The following is a 23,221-nucleotide window of genomic DNA, read 5'->3' on the forward strand; positions in this document are numbered from 1 at the left end:
GCATTTGTGTCTCAATGTTTGCTAAAGTACCTCCATACTTTAAATACTCACAATCTTCATAAACACTCGCCCACTTTTTCTGAACAATGCTTATTTTATGCATCCATCTGAATCCATCCGCAAAAAACCTCCTAACCTCCAGGTATTTTTGGTTGAGCAACCCAAGCATACATAATCTAGACAATTACAATTGTTGATACCATTATGGAGCTCTTTTGGAATTCTTCACTTCTTTGATATTGTATCTTCGATTTTTGGGTATCTTCAACTTCTGAATTTCTTCAGAATTTCTTTATCTTTGATCTTCATACTTTGACTTTGATGCTCCAAAAATTCTTCAAACTTTTCATGTAATTCTCTCTCTTTCTTTTTAACACATAACTCACTTTTTTTCGACTCAAAACCCTACATGCTTAAGCAGGGGCGCTCAACTTCAACCTTTATTGGTTAAAGATAATAATTTTCCTGGATACATTTCTGGTACACAATGCTAAACACATTTCATCCTTTAAACTAAGCGAGGTCATGTTTTTGCTCCATGATTTCATTAAAATACGGGAGGCCACAAATGCACTATAACGTGTATTGGCTCAACTAAACATTTGAGTTCTTATCGGATCATCCCATAACACTACCAACTACAGTTCAAATTATTATTACTAGATTTGAAATTATTAAAAATTGCAAAATTTACCAAATTTTCTATCAATTTACTTTTTCTACCCCTACCCTACACTTATTTCGTACAATGCTCTCATTGTATGCTTAAATTAATATAAAAATTAAGATACATGAGAAAAAAGAACAGACTCCCCTGGGATAGTGGTGTGATCATCTCCAAAAGTGCGGAAAAATATGTGCATCTTGAATACAGACCTTGAGAAATAGAAACTTGGATCTTGAACACGCAAGATAAGTAATGTACCGGAAAAATATGGAATCGAGTCTTCAATCTTCAACAAATGGGGTGCAGAAAAATGTGCAAAATGAATAGAACAATGTGGGAAAGCATACGCCATATTGCATGGTAGAGAAAATGAGCCATGATTATCTTCATAACAATCCCAAAAAGAATGGTGGTGAACCACATAATTAATATGGAAAAAAAATAAGACTCCATTGTGAAAATGGTAAAGTCACATCGTGAATTTAAGAAGATTCACGTCGTGAATTCGATTGGAAGCGGGTTTTGGAAAGTCACCAAACTCTGATTCACGAGGAGAATAACAAAGGGATCACGCCATGAAAACTAAAATCCCAGAAATATTTTTCTTCTAATCTTTCTTTCAATTCCTATATGCAACCCCATGTCTTAATGGATTAAGACTCTTTAACCCTATTAATTCCAACTCTTATCTCTAACTTTCTTCTTGCTTGACTCACCCCACACTTAATTTAAATTATGGGTCTCGACTCTCGACTTCAAACACTCCCGGCTAAACACATATGCACTCATATCTCGACATCCTTTGCATGCACTCCGAGTAACGCTGGAAAATAACAACTAAGAAAGAGAAAAGAAAGTAACATAATATCTTACTAGTGTTACAATCCAAAACAAATAAAAATAAAAACAAGATAAAACTAAAATAATAAAACTAAATGAACGATCAATCATCCTCATCATCCTTATTCACCCCGCTAGTGCCCGCTCCGTTGCCCCTTGGCATCCACAATTCTTCCCACGTAGGAATATAAGGGCATTGAGGTTGCATGCTGGGTGGTTACACCACATTCATATGAGAGAACATGGCTTCAATCATTTCGGTGTTATAAGTCATCCCACCGCGTAAATTATCCAAGTAAGAACCCACCCGGCTTTGGAACGGGTCGGTGGGTATTCCACCCTCATATGGTTGGGATCATCCCATCTCCCCCTCGGGTTTTCACGTTTCTTCTTCGAGGCCTCGGTTGTTGCTCTGGCTCTTCGGCCGGTTGATCCTCACCCTCGCTATTGATGTGTGGTATCCCATAATGCGTCCCATAATTAACCACAACTCGCATGGTGTCAAGATAGCCCATCGAAAATTCGTTCCCTTGTTTACACGTAAGTGTCTGTGTAACCGCGGGGACGAGCACGCCATAAGACAAGGCTAAGCGGGTAACAAAGTGGCCACCATAGATTGGGCTCCCAGTTTGGGAACTTACTGCATACTCTGCCAAGTAACGAGCTAAAAAGTAGGGAAGATTGCAACAAAACCACGGTTGTAAAATAGACCACAAGAAAAATAAATTAATCTTCATGACCTTATCTCCAAATTTCTTATGGTGGATGGAGAATGTGATTAGCCTATGCAGCAAACGATGAATGGGTGATTTGATGCTGCTTTCTAGTGACACACCGGAGTTGGAAACACCAGAAGCGATATTGGTCCAAAACTCATATCTCATCATTTCCTAGGAATAAGTACGGGCAGCCTCCCGTAAGAACATAGAAAACTCGGGGGTCACGGTCTCTTGGGCCTTGTATAAACCCATCCTCCATGATAATTCTACGAAACTGCACTCTCTATACTACCCACCCAAACGAAAAACCAATGCTTGTGAGTAGTTAGGGTCTTGGACATTTTCATGGAACACCACAGTAGAAAAGAATTCAACATACAACTCCTTGTAAACCCTTTCCTGGATGGCGAACAAGTTACTCCATCCCTTGCATGTAAATGAATACCCGAAGTTTTGGTAAGAAACGGGTTTAGTCTTTCAACTAGTCCAACCTCCCGAAGCCTTTGCCAATTAATTGTTGGGGGAAATAGCAAAATCCCTGTTGTGTAACCATCCCAATCTAGTGTTGTATCGGGCGAGCACGTCCCTAGATAGATTCGTTGGGAATACGTAAAACGGGTGCAAATTAGCAATCTGGCCTTGGACGTTACTAGCCTCACGTCTAGGTGCCATATGTCTGCAAGAATAAATAAGAAACAAAAACAAAGCCAAATATCCCATATATTAGCTAATTCTCAAAACAGTTGCTGGTGATGCACCGGACTCACGTCGTGAGCACTATAAAACTGACCTTCTGAGTTCGTTGTTCACAGCGAGAATGGGTCTTAAAATCAAAAATCGAGACTTAATCTTGTTGTTAGGATTTACTCACAAACCATTTTTAAGCAAAATGAAGCAAAATATGATGGATGAATAACTCATTTTGGGCAAAATTTTGATATTTAAGCATATGAAAAACCCTATCCCCTAAATCAACAAACTAGTGAAAATCAACCAAAAGAAATGCAAGAAGTTTACCTTAAAAGAGAGATTACGTAAGCACACGAGTAGATTGTGTTAGATTAAGGCCAAAATCACATGAGGGGACCAGGGATCCGTCTTCACTTCGTGAGGATAGGAAAGTGATTTGGTCAAAGGATTCTTTATCTTTTAATCTGTGGTCCTGTGTTCTTTCTGGATTCACGGGTTTAGTCTTTCAATGAGAAAGATGTCCTCAATGAAAACAATCACTACTTGTGGGCTAACATGTTTGGGCCATTTAATTACACAATAATGGGCTAACATATTCAATTGGACATAATGTCCAACCCCGTATGTTTTATGGGCTCACGAGGTGAATAGTATCGAACTCACCTCGTGAGTTATGTATAAAAAAATCAAGCCGAATTGACAATTCTTTTTAATTGCTACTTAATTTAGGAACCCCACACTTAACTTTTACCACTTAATTTGGATGATTAGATGATTAAATGTCTAAAAATGCAAAAACTAAACTCAATGCATAAAGGAAAGAAAATTCAAACCAAGCAAGAATAGAGGAGAAAGAGGAACTTTGATCATATATTTGACATTCTTGATGGAATCATTGCTCTCGACCTAGAGAATGATGGTTTTTAGGGTTAGGGTTTTATCATACGAACGTGAAGCGTGAGCACTTGTGACTTGAATGATTTGATCTCAATTAACAGAAAGACAAACAGTAGCATATCATGATGGGGGTTTTGTTATCGGTGTAGTGCGACAGAAAAGAATGGTTGGAGACACTTGGCGGTGCGAGATCGGAGGTTGGGTGGTGGTGCAATGTTGTTATGAAGACGAAGGCCCTAGGGATTTTTCTTGTTAATTGGAAGAGGCAGGGGTTTTGATTTTTGGGATCCAACAGGCGGGTGAAATCCCGCCTTAAAATGTGTGTTTCATTAAAAAATTATAAAGCGACACACTTAGATGACACACATTTTATGAAAGGTGCCCTCTACATTTCCTTTTTTTTCTTTCTGACACTAATTTTAAGGCACACACAAATGCGTGTCCTCTATCCTTCAAATTTTGCAAAACTGACATTATTCGTGCCATTAAAAGGCTGTTTTCTAGTAGTGATTGTTGATTTGAGGGATATTTTCATTGAGGACATCTTTCTCATTTTTTAGTTGATGAAGTATTTCATAGCAAATGAGTTATTCCGGATGGAGAACAAAGAGAACCAAAATCCGAACATACGCGAGGAGGTGGGTGAGGATTTCCATATAATCTAAGAGACAATGTTTAAAGAAATTGATTCAATCGTTAATTATTAACCTAATTTTTAATTAAGGCCGGGATCCATATTTTTTGATTTGTATATGAAGAGGGATGTCGTAATCACATCATGAATCTATTTTAGGTAGGTAAAGCACTTTACCGATTTCAATCACAATGAAATTCCTGTTGGATTAGTGTCTAAGTCCATAACTATTTTGGTATGTACTTGACCCGATGGTGCATGGTCCTTTTGGGTTGCCTTCACCAAAGCAACTTGATAGGATGATTTATGGAGAGTAAGGATTAAATATGATTTATTAATATATTATGGGAATAATATATTAAAGGAGAAATCATATTGTTTAATTAATATTAGTCAATAATTAATTGGTAATTAGTTTTGTGACTAAAAGAGATTAATTAAACTTAAGGGACTGGAATTGTAATTATAAGATAATTGCAATTTGGGCCATGGATTGCCTTGTATTAAGGGATGGACGAGTTCTAATGGGAAACCCATAAGGAAATCGTCCATGGGCTTAATTAAAGGAGTCTATGGGTTGCTTAGGGCTTAAGCATCCAAATTAGGGTTTCCTTGTTAGATAACCCTAATAGCCCAACTATATAAAGACCCCTTAAGGCTCAAAAACGTGGCTAAGCTTCTTGTAAGGGTTTACACACGTTTTTGGCAGCCTCCAACCTCTCTCCTCTTCATTCTCTTGCTTATGGTGTTTGTGAGCCATTAGAGGAGTGACACTTGTGACTCTAAGCATTCCAAAGTCAATACAAGGAGATTTGGGATTGTTATTGCTACATAACAATCAAGGTAACACTATAAACTTATTCTCATATTAATATGATTATATGTATGCTAGAATTAGGGTTTATAGTCTTGGATTCAAAGCATGTACAATAGAGAAACCTAGATCCAAGCATTAGGGTTTGTATGAGCACATAGGATGTCTTATGACCAAAACCCATCAGTGGTATCAAAGCCTAGATTGGTTTCTATTGTATTGATGCTTGATACAACTGGAAAATTCGATTTTTTGGAATCTGGAGGCTGGACTCGCCGAGTCCATGGCTGAACTCGCCGAGTCCATGCAGACTCGACGAGTCCAAGGCTGACTCGACGAGTCAACTCGTCTGACAGGCGGATTTTCGGGATTTTTACCTATTATGACTTAGGATAATTACCATAAACTTGTTTTTGTGATAAAATCCGAATTTTTTCATTATTATGTGATTATCCTTACCAAAATAGAAGATAATTGTCAAAATTTAGATAATCACTTGTTTTATTAGATAAAGTTTGATTATTTGTAATTTAGATTTGAATTATCTTGTGAAATAGTTTCAATTTATCCCTTTAGGTTTTATAGTTTAAATTTGAACCCCAAAAGTTTTGTTGTTTTGAAATTTAAATAGTTAAAACCCTAATGTTTTGAAATGTTTCAAAAACTTGCCCTCAAGTTTTGGAATTTAAAAGTTGATTAAAAGGTTTAATTAGAAATGTTAAATTCTAAAACTCTAGTAATGTTATGAAAAGTTCAAATCACACCCTTATGGTTTTATTAATTAATTAAGGAGTATAATTAAAAGAGGTTTAATAAATCCATAAAAGTTTAGGTTAACCATTTAATTGAATTAAAAGTGTAATTGTTAAAGTTAACCATATAGTATTTTAAAAGTATAAAATACACTCTATACTATATATAACATTAAAAGTCTAACATTATATATATGTATGAGTAAAAGTCAGTCTTACCGTTAGTAGGCCTCATTCACGAAGCTGGTCTATAAGGGGTGGTTAAGGAAATTGCCTATAAAATGGCGATTGAATGGGTATCCACTCTTACCCACCGCACTCTTGACTAGTGGAGGGTCGTTAGCCGAACGGGTAGGATAGGACGAAACCTTCCATTATAAGTATAATGAAATACCAAGTAACTAAATGTTTTTCAAATTCCCAATCTTAGTTACTTAGGCAAAAAGTGAATTGATGCAATTCCATGAAATTACACTTTGTGCCCTTGCGAAGACGTTAGTGGAGCGTGTGTGGTTTACCGGCACACTAAATGGTTCTAAGCAAAGGTAGCAAAGGGTGACTCAATGTTTGCATAGTTCGGTGGAGCGTGTGTGGTTTACCGGCACATCGAATAGGTGATTGTAACATGTGAGGGCACCATGTAGTTTGCATGGTTATTCACACCCGCTTTGTGATCCTCGGCATCCCAGTCATAAACAAGAGGGGCATATCGAGATTTAAACATGCCATTGAAATGTTCAATGAATCTCAAAGGATCTAGGAGTTTTCATAGATTTAAAACTTAAATTTCTTTTTTGTTTTTCATGGTGGAAATTAGTGAATCGTCATTCACTTACCTTCAAATGTTCTGTCATTTGGGTTACGGCATCCCTCTCCCGAGTTGTAGGATATTGTGTTGGGTCCTAGCCTTGGAATTTCATTTGGGTGATTTACCAAGGACTCAATCAATCAACTAACTTGAATTCGTTTTTCTCCCGATGTCAAAGTTCGACAACTATGGTCTTCTCAAATCCCGTGGAACAAGCATTCCACATGAAGATGATATTCCACGATTCGATCGAGGAACAAGAAATCATGCTTCACTTCCTCCTCCTCCTCCAATTATTCTCCCTAACCCAGAAGTTCAAAGGCTTGAAAAGTTCAAGATCACTCAAGCCCTTTTGGCAAGTGAACATAAAGAAGGAAAGTCGGTGTGTGCACACGTCCTAGGGATGAAGTCACACTGTTGGGATCCGTTGTCTGTGAGGAAATGGCTGTTGATTGGGTTCTTCAGTCACTTCCTAACTCATGTAGTGAGTTCGCAAGAGGTACTATATGATAGACCACGACGTGACCCTTATATATGTCACCTACATGCTTATTGCTGCTGAACCAACAATGGTTTGGCGCAATAGAAAAGCAAAGTTGATTGGTGAATCTGCCTTCAAAACCTCTATGGATATAGACAATGGCAATGAAAGACATGCAATGATCGAAAAGTTTGATCATAAGAGAAAGGCGATGTCTGAAGTAGTTCCATGTGTTGTTCCAAAAGAGTCAATTTGCTTTTATTGCCAAGAGAAGGGGCATTGGAGATGAAGTTGCCCTATTTACCTAAGAGATCTAAGAGATGGGAGAGTCAAAAGTATGACTACGCTTTAGGTAAGAATCCACTATCTAACTCCATTAAGTTCCTATTCATTGATTCTTAATACATGATGTGATAAGATTGCATTTAAATGTTTTGAAGGATCGGTGAAAAGAAAGGAAGCTTGATAAGAGAGCAAGATGAATCTAATCACAAGAGATGGATCTCGATCTCATGGACTTGAAGATTGGATTTTGAGCTTAGATAGTTATGATAGAGTTGTTAGAAATTTTTCTTTTACATAGTTTTCAATAGATTTTGCATTGTAAGGACAAATGTTTTTCCGCTGCTTTTATAAATAAAATAAATTTTGTTTGACTTATTTATTTATTTGTTTACTTCCTTGCAATGAAATCGTTATGTGAAAATTGATGTTTGCATATTTCTACAACGAATGGATATGATTCTTAGTTATGTTATTTATGGAAATGTTAGGAATTTACCAAATAGGGAGAGTTTCTCATCGCCCAAATTTCAATTGGACAGAAATTTGGAATCACGCAACTTGGTTGCATGATGAATGAGAAATTTCATATTTGGAAATTAGACAAATTCGTTGACAAAGTGTCAAGTGAAGGACTAGGAGATCGAGTACACAAAGTTGTGTGTTAATCAAGTCCACCATAAGAGTAACAAAAATATTCGTCATGATTTACTAAAGGTTTAGTAAATATGATTATACTTACAAGATTAAGTGTAATTTTGAATTGATTAAAGGGTTTAGATCAATAGCAAAACAAATAAGAAGAATCAAGTAGGCAGAAAGATAAGAGTTTCTCCATTCTAAGAAGAAGGGAGAGTAGCTTTTATGCTTTATGATAGGTCTTAATGATTCAGAACCATATCTCAATTTATCCTCTAAGTGAGTCTTAGTACAATTGTATGTTTAAGAAGAGGAATCAAGGATTGAAGAAATGGTTAAATCAAGAAGTCTATCATACTTCGTTCCAATAACAAGTCTTAAAGTTAAGATTGTGACAATGAGTGAAAAGTATTAAAAGGTTTATAACATTCATCAAATGTGGAAAGTTGTGATGTCTTGGATAAGACAAAAGACCAACTTGGACCAATTTATGAAGTGTTTTGATAAAAGCTACACTAACTCTTGAATAATTGTTTGTCAAGAAATGTTTTGATAAGAGAATCTTATATGTCAAGGAGTCAGTGGGAGTCTTAATGGTCTTGAAAGGTTTCAAGAACAAATCAAATAAACCTTATTGATCATCACTAGCACACGAGTTGAGGTTTACAACCTATCGTGAAGACATTATTTTGTTTCTGTGTCAATCCAATCGAGTTAATTATGCATGTGAGTCCTATGAGTTCTCATTTGAATGCATAAAAAGGCAAGGACCTTGATCAATGGAAAGTACATTGATAGGAAAAGGTGAGCTGCTTAACTACTTGGAAGACGTGGTGGGCAGCTGTGCTACCATAAGGCAAGAAATCAAGATTAAGGAAGTTCGATCCATATGAGTTTGAATTTGTCGTAAACTTTGGTTTTTAACAAATTCACATGGATAGGAACACATACACCGTTTAAATCTAAGTGTCATAAGATTTCCTCCTTCATGAGAATGATTGTGAGGAAATGCTTTCACTAAGAAAGATTTTAAAAGATAGTGATTGTAAAATTGCATTCTCGAATTCAATCATGGTTACGGCATCCCTTTCCATAATTTGAATTGTGAGGTTTGGCAATTAGTCTTAATTGTTAAGACACACATATGAACTATCTAAGGCAAAAGTGTATAAGTTCAAGAAGCCTTGATTAAAGATCATCAAAGCACTAAGTATTAGAAACATGAACTTAAGAAATTCAATAAGTATTGTTTTTCTGAAAGTTAAGATGTTTATGAATACATGTTGAAGCTAGTGGGAGCATAAGTGTTATGTTTTATAATAATCATCATGATAGTGGGAGCATAAATGTTATGATTGTATGATTATTAAGGCACGTATTGCATAGTTGGCAATATTAATTATAGAAAACAAGAGTCATACTTGTGCAACGTTGTAAGAGTTGAAAGGTTGTTTTGCTATAATTAAGGGAGAGAATATTATGCTTCATTTCAAACCTAAAGGATTAGGTTGTGAAATGTTAATAAACTTAGTCAAGGGTACATAGTGTGTTCTTAAAATTTCGATTATGATTACGGCATTCCTCTTCACAATTCGAATTTTGAGAACATAGAAAATAAAACATTGTGAGTCGTGTCCCATACGCTTCGAGTATAGGATCGATTGCAAATGATTTAATGTTTGACCATTCTAAAATTTTCCAAATGTCTAGTGCATTTAGAGGGAAAAGGGACTAGAATCGGTTTTGACTAAAATAATTAAACAACTATCAAAGGACAATCCAAAGTTCGACGAGGATTGGTCGCTTGTGAGTAGTTGGAAGTATAGTATTGGAAATTATGGAAATGTTTCCATATTGGATGGACAATATCGACATAATTACGAATAGATAAGATTCTATTAAGAATGAGTTGTCATTATGGAAGCGTGTCCATATTGGGAAGTAAATATTGAAAATCTATGTCTAGATTAGAAACCTTTATGCAAAAGGATGTTCAAAGGAATGTACTTTGAGTGAGAGACATCGTATCTAAGGAATTGTCTTGTGACAATCTCCGATAGAGGACTTTGTAATATCATTGACAATAGTATTTGTGACCTTGGTGCAGTGACATTACGAAAGGATCGTTGCATAAAGTGTTAGAATCTAGCATATCCTATAAGTAGCGAGAATTTGATATTCTTACACTTAAGAAAACGGATTTGGAGTTGTAAAATGAGAAGGATTGGAAACGTGTTCAATTTGTCTATTTCACAAAAGTAAGAACCATAGGTAAACATTGTGTGCATGCTAGGAGCATGGGACAAGTGTTGGAATTCAAGTAAGAAATTGATTACCCGAAACGACAAATAATGAGTAATCGATATGGTGATAAATAAAACGTGTTTTGTTTATACTCAAAGGTTTGAGGCCATATAGGATTAGTATTATTCTTGTGTTTCACCTTGCATGTTTTGACTTCCAGAATAATTGAGTTTATTAAGAATAATCGAATTATTCAAACGGGCCACAGTCGTTCATATGTTGGAAGTAGATATGAATGAAGACTGTCGTGAATTGGTGTGTGGATTGTCTAGAAGAGTATTAGACATAAGCAAATGTTTGTTGCAACGTTCATGAGTGCTTATGAATATGATTTGAGCATTGGATTAAACCCACGCTCACTTGGATCACTATCTCAAGTGATTAGTGAGACGATAACATCTTATATTCTTGAAACCGAGATGTGTGAGTTGTATCTTGCGAATCGGTTGCACATTGATAATATGTAAACGCACCAATAACTTGGTGTTATAAAACATATTGTTGTGTGTAATTCGGTGAGTGAGTGCAAGCGAGCATTGTATCAAAGTTTATCCGTTCCTTTTATCCAAAGTAGGATAAAAGCGATATCTTTGGGCCCCTCGATGGTTTAGTGATGACATACGTAAATGCTCGGCCGGGCTAGGGCTAATTTGATTTGTTCAATTAGTCTGTCATCATAAATCAGAAATCGAGAAGTAGTACAAAGAGAATGATTAGAAATCATATCTCAGACGATATCTAGAATGGAGGAATATATGATCCCTTATCTAAGGACACGCGTATCTGATATGATCAGAGTTGACAGCGGCTTTGGAAAGCTACGATTGCAGATCAGGATCTGAAGTCATACGCAGAATAGTTGTTAGACTTATCCAAGTGGGAGACTGTTGGATTAGTGTCTAAGTCCATAACTATTTTGGTATGTACTTGACCCGATGGTGCATGGTCCTTTTGGGTTGCCTTCACCAAAGCAACTTGATAGGATGATTTATGGAGAGTAAGGATTAAATATGATTTATTAATATATTATGGGAATAATATATTAAAGGAGAAATCATATTGTTTAATTAATATTAGTCAATAATTAATTGGTAATTAGTTTTGTGACTAAAAGAGATTAATTAAACTTAAGGGACTGGAATTGTAATTATAAGATAATTGCAATTTGGGCCATGGATTGCCTTGTATTAAGGGATGGACAAGTTCTAATGGGAAACCCATAAGGAAATCGTCCATGGGCTTAATTAAAGGAGTCTATGGGTTGCTTAGGGATTAAGCATCCAAATTAGGGTTTCCTTGTTAGATAACCCTAATAGCCCAATTATATAAAGACCCCTTAAGGCTCAAAAATGTGGCTAAGCTTCTTGTAAGGGTTTACACACGTTTTTGGCAGCCTCCAACCTCTCTCCTCTTCATCCTCTTGCTTATGGTGTTTGTGAGCCATTAGAGGAGTGACACTTGTGACTCTAAGCATTCCAAAGTCAATACAAGGAGATTTGGGATTGTTATTGCTACATAACAATCAAGGTAACACTATAAACTTATTCTCATATTAATATGATTATATGTATGCTAGAATTAGGGTTTATAGTCTTGGATTCAAAGCATGTACAATAGAGAAACCTAGATCCAAGCATTAGGGTTTGTATGAGCACATAGGATGTCTTATGACCAAAACCCATCAATTCCTAGATCTCTTGAGATTTATTAGACTATTAGTGGCGTGTTAATCTCAGATTATGCTCTTACATTTGTGACTAGGATGCCGAAGATCACAAAAAAGATGTGAGTAATCATGCAAACCCGCATTAGTGTGTCGGTTAACCACATACACTTCACTAACGAGTCATAAAGAATTGATGTGTGTTTTCATGGATTAGCATACAAGTTCACTTTTTTCTTAAGTTAACTAGAGTGGAGGTTTTTTATTTTCCAGTACTTTATGTTATAATTTTAATGAGATTTACGTCATGTCAGAACCCTTTCAGCCAACGACAATCCACCACATAAAGAAGAGGTGAGTGAAAAGGACACTCATTCAACAGTTATTTTATATGCCATTTCCATATATCTTTCTTAAAATGCAGTTTCATGAATGAGGCTTACTCTTGATTTAAGTGACGAATTATTATTTTTTTTACATATACTACTATATACTCTTATAAATATATGTAAGGATTTATTTTAAAATTTTTAAAAATACAAGGTTTAACTCCTATTAACTTAACTAACTTTTTATTAATTAAAATTTTAAACCATTTAAGATTTAGTAATTATCTTTTAATTAAATATTTAATTAATTATACTAAATATTTTAAGAGTTAAACAATTATCTTAATTAAACAATTAATTAAATAATATTAATTCTATCCCTACATTTTGAATTTAGGATTCGACTAATTACTTAGGTCAAATGTTTAGATTTTAAGAAATTAAAATAATCATTAAAAACTAGTAATTATCTTATCAAAACGAAAAAGACAATAAAATACGAGAATTGTTGGAAGGCAGGGTGCGACGTGCCATGAAGAGGGGCGCGAATAATAGAAAATCCTAGTGTCTGATACCACTTATGGGTTTTCTAGGTTATATTAAAACAATAAACAACACAGTCGAATACATAATACTATTTATGCACATATGCAACATAGAGATCTATGACATTTTCTCATTATAACAACATACCATCAAAAACCAAACTAATGTACTTATAAGAAACTATGAATCAAATTAGTAACATACCTTTAAGTATAATCGCATATACTTATTCCTTTGATCTTCAATGTCTCATGGAAAGCTAACGCCAATAGTGTGAACGCCTCTCATGACTCACACCTAATAACCTAGAACACTAGAAATCAAAAGGAGAGAGGACATGAAGATGAAATTCGGATTTTATCCTTCTTGGAATGCTATCCACGGAACTATGATGCCAAGGGGTGATATTTACAGTTAGTGGATTTGCTAGATAAAACCTTATTTGAATAATTATTCAGATTTAATTTATTCAACGCAGTTATCCTTATTAGCTATCAAGAGGCTTTTAGAAACCCAAAAAGCCTTTCTTTTTCAATTACGAACAATCACAATTAAGCCATTACACATTTAGTTAATTCTAATTAATCCCGAATTAATTTCAGATTAATTCTAATTAATAATTAATTAATTCAAATTATTTCTAATTAATATATTAATCATATATAAAATTAACAAATCATTTTATCTCTCTTCTAAACTCATTTCTAGTTACTTCTAGATATTGAGGGCAACCCATAAATGAATTTACATGTATTCCATAAAGTTAAACTAATTTAGATTTGACTTTAATGAATTAGTTATGACATTGGACACGTATGTCAATAGTAGTCACAATTGTTTCGTATGTTTTGTCATGTTACAATCAAAAGAATCATTAATTAGCTATTTGTTGTATGCTCCAGACTTAAATATATGTTCCAGAGGACATTCAAGAACATAATTCCATATTAGCACATTCCAGAACCAAATTCTGATCAACATTTGTGACGTGTTCTAAGCATTCTAGACATTTTCAATGCATTTCGGACGTGTTCTACACATTATAGACATGTTTCAAACAACTCAGAATTAGAAAAAATTTAAGATCCGTCGATCTAGTGTACACAAATAACCGCATGTAATCCTACAATAACCTAAAGACCACTAAAAACCATGGTTGCAAAAATTGGTCTAGGCGGCCGATTAATCAACGCCTAGACGCTTGGAGGCCTCTAACTACCTACGAATAGGTGTTAGAGGGTTTTGCTAGGCGGCCTTGGTCAATATTGGTCAAAACCGGCCCAACTCGGACCTAATCGGTCCAGCTGACTATAAAGGACCCCACCAGCTCAAAGGAGCCAGTTTGCCTAAAACATAATTGCATTTGGTTTCGTATTGAGGACTCCCTTTTATAGAATACCGTTTCCTTGATAGCATGTTTCCAGGATCGATGTGGGATGCTCAAACTTTTACTCTTCGATATATTTCCTTTGTATTACATTCTTCCCCATCGACTGTTGTCGTGCTGCTGTTAGCCATTAGCCATCGAAGAAATATGATGTTGAATCGGAGGTATCCACTTAGCGAACGTGATGACACGATCGACGGTGGAGGTGAATGATTGTAGAAGTTGTTCCATATTGAAGTGTCGACACCCCTGAATCACAAATGTTTCTTTTTCCATTCGTTTCCCACTATCCTTCCATTGATGCTCCATCTCCGGTTAGTTCTTCAATCGTGTTAACCATCATTACTGCATCATCGTTTTCCTTCCACCGCTGCTCCATCATCGACTCAACCATCATGCTCCATCGCAGGTTAGTTCTTCAATCTCAATGTTTGTTCTTCAATCTCGTTGTTTGTTCTTCAATCGCAAATTCTCAGGGATTATAACATGGTAGTGTAATTGAATCAGTGTTTGTGTTGTAATTGAATCTGTCACAACAAGTACACGCCAACTGTTTGATATTTTGTCTCAATGGAATTTGATTCACATTCTGTCATCGACCACAGTCCGTCTAAATCGAACGCCGACCACATTCGGTATCGACGTCTACACCGATGTCATTGTTTTACGATTTAAGTTCTCCGACCACTGGTTATTCTCCATTTTTCCTTGTTTAATTGATTATTTAGTGATTATATGGAGGGTTAATTGGAAGGAACAAGAATCGACTTGTTTAATTCTCCACTTCTGCTAGTTTACTTTTGCGATTTGAGTTCTCCTCTGACCACTTCTCCTTGTTTGATTAACTATTAATCCGTTTTGTAATTTGAGTTATGCTCCCTATTTAACAGGTTATAACAAGTTAAATGTTAAGCACATATGCATAACCTGTTAACTGTTAAAGACATGTTAAATGTTTGTAAGTTAGGTTGACTGATGTTTTTCATTTAAGCATAACATGTTAACTGTTAAGTTGAGTGATTATAAAACTCATTGTTCAAATATGCTCCTGTTAACTGTTAATTTGATTGATAATGTTTGGTTGACTATTAATGTGTTAATTTGTTTTTAATGTGTTAAAGTTCCAATTGAATGTTAGTGTCCAATTTCAGGCCTTTGCATAATGGTGAAATTGGTTTATGATTGCAGGTTAGTTCTTCATCCCTCAAGAATCTGAATTGCATACCATATGCTTATGTATGTCGAATGCATCTTATTTTTTCGTTTATTCAAATAAACACACCTCCAATCTCACCTTACCTTACCTTCCCCACCATTTTTTTTATTTAAATAATAGTTTTTTTAAGTAAGACAGGGATCAAAAGCGTAACAAAAACAAACAGTAGAGACCAAGCGCATTATAAAAACAAATAATAGGGACCTTCCGAGTTAAAAAAATAAGTTAGGGATCCAGTGCGCAAATTACCCCAAACCATAGGGACCATTCGTGTAATTTACTCAAAGTTATTCCATTATTAATACTTATTTACGTAAATTTGACATTGTCTAATCAATAATTGTAGAAACTAGTCCGGTCACCAACTTTTCCGTGTAAAGAATTCAAGTTTTAGAACATTGGTATTTTTAGGCTTATTTTTTCATATATAGAATGGAAACATTAAAGAATAAATTTAAAAAAAGGTTTTGGATAGTGGAGGTGGATTTATATCTGTTGAAATGGACACCAACCCTACAAATGGAATTAAAGTTTGTCTTTTTTGCTTCCCTAATTGGAAGCATCTTGACACCAATTTCATGTCTTTGCATTTATTTAAAATAAATATAATAAAAAATAGTTTTATCCGTAATTTAATAAGAGTTAACCTCATTTTTTATGGTAATAATTACATAAATTAATAGCATGGACCTCGTATGCATTTCAACATTTGTTTGCGATTATGTTAATTTATATGCTAAAAAAATGTCGCAATATTTTTTATTGAAATACATTTTGACGCATGAAGGGATCAATTACCAAAAATAAAATCTGTTATCGAGAAAGGCTTCTAATCATATTATACGGTACTGAATATGGATAATTTGAAGTGAACATAAAATCATTATTATATATACCTTTTGTTGTTTAAATAATATATATTTTTTAAATGCCATTTTATGAAATTCAAGACGGAAAGTGTATATTTTAAAGTATTTAAATTTCAAGTGATCACTATTTATAGTTTATATTTGTTTAAATATATTTTATAACCCTACAAATATATCGTAACATTTTAAGGAAACAGAAAAATGTCTGTTAGATCGTATTTTTTTAGGCTGGATCCAGATAACCTTAGATATTTACTTTTACTTGAGGGTTGTATTGAGTAGACTTAGAATGTTTTTCTTAGTGTTGCATAATTTTCAATTGGAGTCTAGACCCGATAGATTATAATATCTTTTACATGTTCTTTATTTCTTCGACTCGTGCTATTATTGATAATGGTCTGCTTGATGTGAATGGTATGAAAACTAGGTGGAATAATTGGATTCTCATTTAGTTAAATATTCTTCTTTGAATGATCAAGTTCGAGAGTATTCCTACCAGGTACATACTTTCTTATTGAGGCATCGAGGTGGAGATGATTTTATGTCATATTTGCCATAGAGCTGTAGAGACTATTGATCACATCTTTGCAGGATGTAGTGAGTTCACTGATGTTTAGAGACGGGTTGCTAATTTGTGGGTTGTTCAAATTCCTAAACACTTTTCTATTCATTCGCGTATTTTTTGTTCCGACTCCGTTGCGTTAAGGGTAAATCAGCGTAAGGTTTAAATGTGGTGTTTTGACGACTTTTGGTGTCTTTGGAATTTTAAAAATTTCATTGTCTTTTGAATGAGTATCCATATGAGATCCCTTCTTTTTGATGATGTCTTAGATAAGATGTTTTTTTTCAATACATGTAGCAAATTTAAGTTTGGTTGGAGTTCTTAAATTTATAAGCTTACTTTAGCTTCTATTTTATTGTAACGGGTTGTTTCTAATTTCTTGCTTTTTTTTTTTTTTTTTTTTTTAAATCGTATACCGTTCAAAAAATAAAAAATAAGAACAATTAAACTTGAAACCACATTTCAATTACATGACGGAAGTTTTTTTTTTTCTTCGGTATTGAAAGATCGTGGTCTTGGGTCCCCCATAATCATCAGGAATTTATTGAGTATCTAAATTTATAAGAAAAATAAAAAAGGAAGGCTAGGGTTTGTTTGAAGGATTTAATGGATTTGAAATCAAGATTTTGATTTAGACTACTCATGTGAATATGTGGATGTAAAATCTATTGACTATTTATTGTCCCATGAGGGTATAAATACGAACGACTCGTTTTATATGCACCACTTTAAATGTTACTTAATTTTAATCGTTAGTTTTACCATTAATTGGATGATTTATTTGGGTAAATAACAGTTATGGTCCATGTGGTTTATACTAATCTGCAATTTTAGTCTAATTTTTTATTTTTTCATGTAGATGGTTTCTAACTTTCTACGGCTAAAGTAAATTGCATTTTTTGCCTAGTTACTTCCTTCTTAAAAAATAAAAAATACCAAAATTATTTTTTTGTCTGTTATTTTCTTTGTACATAATAAATATCCAGAAAAAAATCTAGTTAATTTATTTTTTCTTTTTTTGGTCTTTTATAGAACAATTTTCGACAAAAACAACTGGGATGTCGGTATTTGAGGTGGGTGATAGATGGAAATTAAATGCAAATTTTATTTTTACCTCTTGGCGTTTGAGTACCAACCAATTCAAATATTTATAAAACCGTTTTCCATATCCTCATTCGAACTTTATCACTTTTAACTCCCCATTTACTACCAAATCTCTCTCTATTTTCAAATATTTGCGCAATCATCATCCATTGAAAGTTCTAACATCCATGATTAAATTTCATTTGGTGAGAACGTTGTTACTTTAATTCTGACTTTGGTTGTTCAATCAAGAAAATAACTCACTGATCTTGATTCATCACATTATCCTTTTGCACTTCAAATCATTATTGAATGTCTTCAACATTTAATTTTATAAAAGACATTGACCGCAACCAAATATATTCTACTGAAAGACATAAGCTTGCCTTTTTCTTCTGCCTAATATAACAAACACAATGAAGTTGTCTCATTCGAACTAATTGGTGGATAATTTGCATGATGAAGCCATCATTTCTGGTAAGGTCCTTAGACGACATATGAGGAATGGTTAGATTGGTCATTAACTATGTTCTAGAAAGATATGTAGATATGAGTTTTGTAAGAACTCGAAATTTAGAGAGAGAGTTGACTTTTAGTCAACTATTGACAAAAAGGTAAAAGTTGTCATTAATGAGAACAAGGTAAGATTATGAAGTTGCGACTTCATGAAGATGGCCAAAATAAGTTTAAGTCACTTAGAGGAGATTAGATGAATAAGGCTAAGAGAAAGAATGCATGAGAAAATACATTTTGGCCAAAAGTGTAAATGAGTATTTTTATTGTTTAGGCAAAGTTTGTGACTTAATAGATTAAGAACCTCATTAAGTAAGTGAGAGATGACTTAACAGAGTTTTAGAGTATGTTCCCACCTTCGTGTAGATATAAAGATAATAGAAAGTAGATTAAAAATGAAGAAGTTATGAGGGTTAGATGTTGGGACAAAAGATGTCCCTAAAGCTGGAATGGAATTAGCAATGCACTGTGCTAATTCCCAGTTACAGCTGAGCAATATATAGCTCACCAGGATGCAATGAGCGATGACAAGGATTTAGACGTATTCCTTCCCATCTTAAGAAAAAGGTAATGTAGTTTTGCCCCACTTCAAGACAAGTAGATCATCGCGACATAGTGACGTAAGTACTGCCATTGACTACGGGTCAATTGGTCACAACAACATGGAAAAGATCTCATAGCAGCATAGTGTCGCAACATATTAAAGGTTGATAAGCCTTTCATTCTTGTCATAAATAACCCCAAACCCTTTTAGGCTAAGCCTCGACGATTTGGAGGAGAAAGAGGTACCATGTGGCGGTCTAGGATGCTTGTGGTCTGGATTAGGCATCAAAAGCTTATAAGGTAATCATCTCCTTCATCCTTAAGCTCTTAGCTGGCTTTAATGGTGATTTATGGAATTGAATTAGATATGAATGATTAATCTTAAGAATCTTGTAAATCGATGTCATTATGTGTGATTTCAAAGGTGAAATCTATATATTTGAAGTTAGGGTTTGAAACCCTAACTGGTGGTTATGTGAATTGATGCATTAGATTAGATTATAATGAATTAAGTAGTATGTGATGCTTAATTCATTGGTTTGGTGAGATTAGAAGAAGAAAATGAGAAGATAGATGATTGATCCATTAAGTGGTTATTTTAACCATAAGAGAGTCATTGACCTCTTAATAGGCTAAGACAAGTATTAAGAACTTGTATACATATATATATATATATATATATATATATATATATATATATATATATATAGGTTTAGGTTCTATGGAAAACAAAAAACCCTAAAAAAACCCCTAAAAATCATAAAAATGTATAAAAACAATACTTAGAGATCACAATTTTTTTTTTTTTACTTTATATTCTTTAAAACCGCACCCTTTTATATAAATTCATTGATTTTTTTGAAAAAAAAAACCAAAAAAATAAAAATAAATAAATAAATAAATAACTGATTTTTTAATTTTTTTTTTGCGAATTTATATAAAAAGCTGTGATTTTTTAGAATATAAAGTCAAAAAAAAAAAAAATTACGATCTCTATGTATTTCTTATGCATTTTTATGATTTTTAGGGTTTTTTTGTTTTTCATATAACTCTTATATATATATATATATATATATATATATATATATATATATATATATATATATATATATATATATATATATATATATATATATATAGGGTCGTGACACGTATGCACGCAGCGCACGTGCATAGAATGTAATACAGACCCTAGAGAATAATCATGTGCGACGAACGTCCATGGAACGTCATTTAAATGGGGTTTCGTTTACTATTTCATTTATTTTGTTTTTTTTTTTTCATTTTTTACTATTTTTTTATTTTTCGTTAAAAAAAGTTAATTTTTTTTATTAAATAGATATTTGCTCAGTTTTAATGTTTTTATATTTTTTTCCGTTTTTTTTATATTTTTTCGTTTTTTAATTTTTTTTTTTAATTTTTTCGATTTTTTTTTCTCTTAGTATCTTTACTACATACTTGAAGATTGTAGGATTTTTTTCTTTTGTTTTTGATTTTTTAAACTAAATATCGTTTTGATTTTTTTATTCTTTAACAATTATAAAATTTTAAATTAGAAGAATATTAAGGATTATAATATTTTTCATTCATACTTTTTTTAAATCATATTATTTTTGGATCATAAAATTTTGATCATAACGATATTTTCCATCAAAATTTTGGATCATATTAAATTGGATTATTTTAATTTTTGAATAATTTAATTTTTAATCATAAAAAATATAATAATTAAGGATCATTAAATATTTGAATCAAAATATTTTTAGATCATAACAAGTTAATGATCATAAACATATTAAATAATAATATTTTTGAATTATAAATATTTTGAATAATCTCAGTTTGAATCATATTGTGTTCAATTTTTCTTTAAAAAAACTTTTAATCTTTTAAAATGAAGTTCAATATCTAAAACACCTTATTTCTAAAAACTTCTTTTGACAAAGTTATTAGAATAGTGAATAGATGTATTCCTTAAATTTTTATAATTTTTGTAGAATTTTTTTCTAGGTTTATATATATATATATATATATATATATATATATATATATATATATATATATATATATATGTGTGTGTGTGTGTGTGTGTGTGTGTGTGTGTTTTCAAAATTTCATGATCGTGCTCATTTTGTAGATAATTAAATTTTAAGAACTTTGGTTTTTTCAGATTTTTTTTTTCAAAGAAAAAAAAGTTATAGCCGAAAAACTAAGTGGGTGGAAAAAAACCCACCAACAAATAAGGGTTTGACACTTTTCATGTTGCGGGGTGGGGCACGTGTCAGCTCCTACAGAGTCTACATGGCCGAATTTTACTTTACTTTTTTTTCTTTTAATCTTTTTGCTTTTGTCACTTGTACCCTCCAAATTATTAACCTTCCCCGGAAATTAACAAAATCTCGCAATTAATTATGAAAATATCATATCATTGTAACACTCTAAAATTTCAAACAAAATTTTCATTTTTAAGTCACATAAAATCAGTATCACATTTTCTCAAAACCATAATGTACAAAATGTCAAAAACACAATTCAACAAAACAGCAGATAATATCCCAAAATCCTCAACATAGTCTCGAACAGGTATGTATAATTAAGTCGACGCCTTCCCACGATCCTAAGAAGTACCTGAAACACATAACACACAACACGGTAAGCACAAAGTTTAGCGAGTTTTCCAAAATACCACATACACAAACAATAAGCCTCTCATGGCTATAACTCGGCATGGACCCTCTGGTCTCATGACTCGGTGTGGACCCTCCGATCATATGTCTTAGCGAGGACCCTCCGGTCTCACAGCTCTGGTTGGACCCTCCAGTCCTATATCTCAGTGAAGATCCCCTGGTCTTACAACTCGATTTGGATGCTCGAGTCCTAACTCAGTAAAGCATAGAATAATATAGCATATATCACAAAGATAAAATGCATAATATCACAGAACTCAGTATAAGCACATAGGACCCTCCGGTCGATAACTCAAAGAAGACCCTTCGGTTACACAATATTACCGCTCAAGTAAGTATAGTGAGAAGACTCACCTCAGAAGTAAGTAAGTAGATCTAGTACCCTACGAACAGTCTAGACGCCGCCTACATAGTATAATTATCTCTAAATAGCAATTTGAAATAACCACTCCGAGATGCTAAGCTAACTTAACCACTAAATCTCAAAAATGGTGGAAAGACCATTTATACCCCCTTCATGGTCTCTAAAGTCCACAGTTGACCAAACCCTAAATATCAACGAAAGTCAACGCTCAAGTCAACAGTCCATGTTGACTAAACTCGTCGAGTGCATCTACGTGACTCGTCGAGTTCCTTCGTTTTCTCAGAAGTATCGAAAAAATCCAACTTAACTTATCGAGTTGTCTCATCAACTTGCCGAGTTGTAGCGCGTCCAACCCCTCTAAACCAATTCTCAATCAGACGATTCTAAGCAGAAATAGTGTCCCAAACTCTAGATCTGGCCTCCTAGGATGAAATACCACGTAAAGTTGCAAGCTTTACGTCCATGTATGGCATCTAGGGCTCGAACTGCCAAAACAAGCTCTATATAGGGTTTAATGCATAAAAACTAGTCACCAGCTTGATAAAGCTTGGATCTTTGGGCTCAAAGGACTGCATATGGTCTAGATCTAAAATCTCAACTCTACGGCACACTTAAAACACTCTAGAACACAAAGAAGGATGGAAAAAGGCACTAAACTCCATAGAAACGAGATCTAACCAAACCATGAGCAAGGTGGTGACTTTTTACCTTCAAAAGGAACTAGGAATGAATGAACATCGGATCCAAAAGCTCCCTCTTGTCTTAAGCCTTTTGCTCCTCAACTTTCCTCCAAAGGTGTACTAAAACACAAAATATTGGCCTCTCTTTCTCTCATACAAGGTTACAGCTCGATTAGGGTTATTCACAGAGTTTTAGGGTGATAAGGGAGGCGGAAATGAAGGCTTAAGGTCATTTAAATAGGGCACAAACCC

The sequence above is a fragment of the Lactuca saligna genome, chromosome 3 (assembly GCF_052625555.1).
Source record: "Lactuca saligna cultivar CGN05327 chromosome 3, ASM5262555v1, whole genome shotgun sequence".
In the NCBI taxonomy this organism is placed as follows: domain Eukaryota; kingdom Viridiplantae; phylum Streptophyta; class Magnoliopsida; order Asterales; family Asteraceae; genus Lactuca; species Lactuca saligna.